We start from the raw sequence: 7,077 nt of genomic DNA on the forward strand, positions 1-7,077 counted from the left end.
AAGAAGTGGTAGTAAAATCCTTCCTAAATTTCAAAAAATGTCCAAGCCTTGGAACGTACAATCTGGCAGTAACCATCACGTATACAAGTGAGTGAGCGAGTTTAGTTTTACGCCATTAAAGGCCATAAAGGCTGTTAACACCAAAAAGGAATTGTCCTCCGAAGAGGGAACGTAAGACCACATCATTCAATGAATGTTTATCATTCACAGAGTTTTAATCTTAGAATTTGTGTTATTTAATTTATGGCTACTGCAAGTAGCTGTAGGGATGATTTTAATCCTGCTTGGGCCCATGCAAGTAGCAATAATAATGGTCACTAGCATTGTGATCTACCTTGAGTTGCTGGCAATGGGTTTATTCTGTTATTCATTTTACACTGACCTCAAGCTAATTAATATGAATCTGTGAAAATATGTTTGTTATACAGTCCTTCGCTAACAGTTTTTTTAAAAAGTATAAATATATTTAATCTTGGTACGTGAATTGTTGTCGTCATGATATGGCTGAAATAGTGTCGATCTGACGTTACATTTTTACTCATTCACTCACACACACCATGCTCATTGCGCATGCGCGCCTCCAAGTAGAACTTCAATGATAACTGGCACCCGTGCAGAGCCACCTCCTCGTGGTGGGTGATGGGTAACGCTAAGCGCTCTTCGACCCGGGGGTATATTTGCCGTGGGTTGCGCCCCTGTGTCGGTGCAGGACGGGAGTCCGGTGGTTTAGGGCACTGGTTCCAGGAACAGTGTTCCTTTGCCCAACACACCACTTCGGCCCTGACTTCACCTAGATGGGTGGTTGAATGGGCCCGGTGCAACCAATCGGCTGGTCATGTCAAGCCTTGTGTATGTATATTGTGATGCACAAATTTCGGACACTGTTTAAAATTTATCATATGCCTTGGCTGCATGGTTATATATTTAAATTCCAAATGAGTCACTTCAATTTTGTAATTTGCCTAGAGTCTTATGCGCAGAAGGCGGTGGCTCTTGGGCCAATCTGGTGGAAAAATTATTATTTTAGTTTTTCTGCTTGAGTATATCATCCGAGTATCCTGGGTGCTGCAAGTTAGAGACCCACTTGTTTTTAGCATTGTCTTCATGATACTCCGTGGTGGGTGGGGAGCTCGGATGATGAACCTTTATACACTAACCATGGCTTCCGAAACCCCTATTACGAAAAAGAAACGTCCTCTTGACACAGATCCAGATGTTAATGACCAACGACCGTCCACGTCTATTGAATATTGGCCACGTTTTATAGTGCTTGAGACTGTTGACAAGACTCCTTTAAAGCTGAACCCTTTTGCCGTTTCAATAGGCATGCAAGGCATTGCAGGAGATGTAAAACAGGTTAAACGTCTGCGGACTTGTTGAATGCAGTAAGAGACAACAGGCAAACAACCTCCTGTCAACTCTTTGTCGGCATTCCCGTATCAGTCTCTGCTCACCGAACACTTAACACCAGCAAGGGTATTGTGAGAGACCGAGACCGAGTTTTTGTTGATATGCTAGAAATTGATATTGCATCAGAGATGAAGCAACAAGGTGTGCTTTACGTGAAACGTTTCACTGTCCGTAAAAACAATGAGATCCAACAAACGAACACCTGTTTGTTTTCATTCGTCACTCCAACTGCTCCTACTTCCATAAAGGCTGGTTACTGTCAAATCAAAGTGGATACGTACATTCCGAATCCACTGAGATGTTTCAAGTGCCAGAAATATGGCCATGGTTTAAATACTTGCACAATGTCTGTTGTGTGTGGTCACTGTAGTGAGAAGACACACACAAAAGAAGATTGTGGAAGTAATTATAAGAAATGCACAAATTGTTCTGGAGACCATTCCTCTTTCTCTAAAGACTGCCCAATTTGGAAGCAACAGATGGAGATAAATCAGATCAAATTCACTCAAAATATTAGTTTGGCCGAAGCCAAACAGCTTGTCCAAAGATCTGAATTAAAAGAAACGCATGCCTCCAAAACCAGGACTCCATCTGAGGCAACTCTTAAAGTAACTACATCATCTTCAAGCTGCCAAACAAATTTGACTTGGGTGAAAACCACTTCTCCACAGATTTTCCACTGCAATATCGATTCAAACAGTAGAGTCACTTCCTGACAGGTCCGACAGTCAACCAGAGCCAGATCATGATCATGGTACATCATCACAGTCTACCACAAGGTCTCAATCGCAATCTCATGTACATCACATTACTAAAGGCAAGAATAAACCTAAGCCTGATTATTCGAAAAAACAAAGTGGCAGAACCCCAAAAGGGCCTGAAAATAAAATTAACCTTTACAACAAATATGGATCACATGAGGACATGGACGTGTCCGAAAATGTCCATTCTAGGGCACAAAGCTTGTCGCCCTCCAAAACAGTGCCGGGAAGATCCCCAATAAATCCCCCGAAAAGATAGTTTATTCCAACAACATCGTACAGTGGATTTGCAGAGGACTGCGGCATAATTACAGTGAGTTACAGTTATTAGTCCAGGATAGTATGCCGTCAGCATTTTGTCTGCAGGAGACTTATTTAAAGCAGACCGATTCTTTTAGCCTACGGCATTTCAATGCTTATCATTATTTCTCACCTCCAGGTGACAGGGCCACTTGAGGATCTTCAATCCTAGTCAAACAGTTTGTTATCCATAGCCCTATTACACTTACTTCCAATCTTTAAGCAGTTGCAGTGCGACTCAATTTACACGTTGCATTTACGTTATGCTCTTTGTTTATCTCACTGTTTTCAGTCATTCAGAAGACTGATCTTCAAACACTCTATGACCAACTACAAAAACCCTGTATTATTATGGGGGACTTAAATGGCCACAACCCACTTTGGGGTGGTACAACTACTAATGCTAAAGGTAAACTGTTAGAAGAGTTCTGTTCAGATAATGATTTATGCATATACAATGACGGTTCCAACACCTATTTACATCCTGGCACTGGAACTTATTCGGCGCTTGATTTATCAATCACGGATTCAAACCTACTAAATGAATTTGAATGGTCAGTTCACAATGACCTCTGCGGAAATGACCATTTTCCTACAATTCTAACATCCGTTAACCCATCTGATATTACCCCATCTTCAAGATGGAATTTTAAGAAGGCTAATTGGCCTTTCTATCAAGCTCTGTGTTGTAACAGACTTAAACCTGAACTTTTTATAGAAAGTCCTGATCCTACAAAGGCTTTCTCTGATGAACTAATTAACATTGCTGATGAGTGTATCCCCAAATCCTCTGCAATTCCATACATACGAAAACCATGGTTCAACAATGAGTCCAAACAGGCTAGGAAGGCAGAATTATTTCCGTCGCCATCCTATGGTCCATAATTTGAATACATTTAAAATGTTAATGCTAAGGCACGGCGTACCTTCAAGCAAATTAAACGTTAATCCTGGCGAAAATATGTATCAAACATAAATTCACGAACGCCGATATCTAAGGTATGGAACATGATTCAGAAAATAAAAGGGAAGGGCTCTCAATCTAGCATTAAGCATCTCAAAGACGGAGACGAATTATTAACTAGTAAAACTGATATAGTAAGTAAACTTGGAGAAACTTTGGCCAAACATTCTTCTTCTTCGAATTATATCCCCCAATTTCAAAACTATAAAATGCAACAGGAAAAGAAAACTATTAATTTCAATTCAGATAATGGGGAAGATTATAATGAAATATTTTCTATTCATGAGCTTTATACTGCTCTTGATCAAGCTCATGATACGGCTACAGGTGCTGATAACATACATTATCAGCTCCTGAAACACTTACCGGATTCCTGCTTAGAAACCCTTTTAAACATTTTTGATGATGTTTGGACTACTGAACAATTTCCTTCTTCATGGCGCGATGCTATTATTGCACCCATCCCTAAACCTGGACGTGATCATACTGATCCTTCGACTTATAGAGCAATCTCATTAACTAGCTGCGTTTGCAAGACCATGGAGCGCATGATAAATAATCGACTTGTGTGGTACCTGGAAACTAATAACCTCATAACAGACATTCAATGTGGTTTCCGTAAAAACAGAAGTACTATCGATCATTTAGTGCGTTTAGAATCCTTTGTTAAAAATGCCATTATTAAAAAACAACATGCAGTGTCGATCTTTTTCGATTTAGAGAAAGCATATGACACCACATGGAAACATGGTATTTTAAGAGATTTACACGATTTTGGATTGAGAAGCCGTTTGCCTCTTTTTATATCACAGTTTTTATCGGACAGGCAATTTCAAGTTCGCGTGGGTTCTACTCTGTCTGATTGTTATAATCAGGATCAGGGTTACCCACAAGGCAGTATTTTGTCTGTCACACTTTTTAGTATTAAAATAAATAGTCTTTCAAAGGTTTTAAGTGATTCAATCGATGGCTCTCTTTTCGTGGATGATTTTAATATTTCTTGCCGTGGTAAAAACATGCGAACTATTGAGAGACAATAACAAATTTGTCTCAACAAAATTCATAAATAGTGTCTTGAAAACGGGTTTAAATTTTCGAAATCCAAAACCAATTGTCTACATTTTTTGTGGGAAATACAAACCCCATAAAGATCCTGACTTATCATGGCACACTCATCAAAGTTGTCAAGGAAGCTAAATTCCTTGGTCTCATCTTTGATTCGCATTTAACCTTTCTGCCACATATCAAACATCTAAAAGCCAAATGCCTGAAGGCACTCGACCTGTTTCCAGCTCAAAGTGGGGAGGGGCCCAAACCCTCCTTCATTTGTATAGGTCACTGGTCCGAGCAAAACTTGATTACTGCTCTATTGTATATGGTGGGGCCTGTTAAAGCAACCTCAAACTACTTGGTTCTATCCATCACCAGGGTCTAAGACTTTGTCTTGGGTTCTTTCAGAACCTCTCCCATTGACAGTCTCTACGTTGAGGCCGATGAGCCATCTTTAAAACTTCGCCGTATCAAATTGTCCCTACAATATATCACAAAGTTATATTCTAATGAATCCAATCCTGCTCACACTTGCGTTTTTAATCCTCTTTATGAGGATTAGTATAATACAAAACCTTCACTTGTTCCACCTCTTGGGATAAGAATCCAACAATATATTTCTGCTGCTGGCATTGAGTTGGAGAATATATCTCCTTCCCGTCTTCTTCCTTCTCCTCCTTGGCAATTGGTGAGGCCACAGGTTGACCTAACACTGACTAAGTTTTAAAAATCCGAAACTAACGAATTACAGTATAAACAAGAATATAATCAATTAAAGAATAAATATAATACATACACATATCCTTATTTACAGATGGGTCCAAGGATGGTGGCGCGGTCATTGGATCCAAAACTATATCTTCTCGACTACCCAATAATAGCTCTATTTTCACAGCAGAAGCTAACGCTATATTAACAGCTCTTAAATATATTAATCAACAACCGTAAATGTAAACAATACATCACCTTTTCTGATTCTCTTTCGTGTCTTCAGGCTATTAAAAATCTTTCTTGTAAACATCCACTTTTATTAGAAATTATTGAATTGTATAATGAGCTTGCTACTGGCCAATGCCACATCGTCTTTTGTTGGTAACCCAGCCACGTTGGCATTTCTGGGAATACACTGGCTGATATTGCTGCTAAGGCAGCACTCAACAAATCTGTAACACCACTTCTGATTACAAAGCTGCTATAAGATCTTATATCCGTGATCTGATGCAAAAGAAGTGGGACACCCAAGTAGGTATCAATACATTACATGAAATAAAACCCTATATCGGTTACACTTACTTGGATTGTCAGTCCAGATTTGAAGAGGTCATCATACGACGATGTCGTATTGGCCACACAAGATATACGCATGAGTACCTATTAAAAGGTCATGATCCTCCATTTTTTATCCCTTGTGATGAAAGAATCACAGTCAAGCATGTCCTGCTTGACTGTGTTGAATATTCCATCACAAGGGATAAGTATTTCAATGTCAAAACATTGAAGGATCTTTTTTATAATATTAGTTATCATTTAATAGTTGAATTTTTAAAAGACTTAGACTTGTTAACTGATCTGTAAATAGCTAAATATTTTATTATTGGTAGTTTAGATTAGAAACTGAGATTGTTAGTGGCTGTACCCTCAAAAGGGGTTGAAGTAGCGAAAAAATATTGTCCTCCTGAGAGGGTACGAAAACCCCAAAACTTTCAAAGTAAACTATAAATTATCACATTTCAATCGTAGTATTTCTGTTATTTTAACTGTTGGCGAAATTTTCCTACAATCGCAAGCGGCTGAAAGGATGGTGTAAATCCAGCTAGGACCCATGCAGGTAGCAAAAGTAATGTAAGTCCCAATGGTTCCTAGTATGGTGATCTACCTTCAGTTGTTGGCGATCTATAGCCCATTTTTACATTGTATTGTCTTCGTAAATAGAATAGTTTTACATGTTCATGCTAGTTTTAGACTCCATCTGTGATACTCTAGTTATTTTACAGTCCTTCGATGACTGATTATTTAGCAATTATTTGTTTTCTTTATGTAAAACATTTCTCGTCACGATATGGCTGCAATATTGCCGAGGTGACGTTAAATTCTAACTCACTCACTCACTCACTCACTCACTCAATGATACCTTTACAAGTGTATGTTCACACCACTGTTCTCGCATCTTCAGCTTGAGTATGTTTTTCCTTGAATTTTATTCTCAGACAGTAGTTTCTGCCAATGGACCACTAAATTTTGGGCTGTCCTGTTATCGGAAAACCCTGGTACCTTGAATCACATACAAAACAGATGAATGATAATGGGTAACTCTAACTTAAATGTCTTACCCAAGATCTCCAATACGGTGGTAAATAGTCTGACGATGAACCACAAAGTATCCGTCTCCTTCAAGTATATTCAGAATTTTGTATTCCGTCTTCTGTTGGTTGTCTACCAATATATCCCGGGCGCTTGGCGCTAAGTAGAGTATTTTGTCTGAAAAGTGTGTATGTTGTAATGTAAAATTGTTATGTGCTCTCTCTTTCTCTTCTCTCTCTCTCTCTCTCTCTCTCTCTCTCTCTCTCTCTCTCTCTCTCTCTCTCTCTGTGC

The sequence above is a fragment of the Haliotis rubra genome, unplaced genomic scaffold (genome assembly GCF_003918875.1).
Source record: "Haliotis rubra isolate DU_JTF1 unplaced genomic scaffold, ASM391887v1 Scf731, whole genome shotgun sequence".
Taxonomy (NCBI): domain Eukaryota; kingdom Metazoa; phylum Mollusca; class Gastropoda; order Lepetellida; family Haliotidae; genus Haliotis; species Haliotis rubra.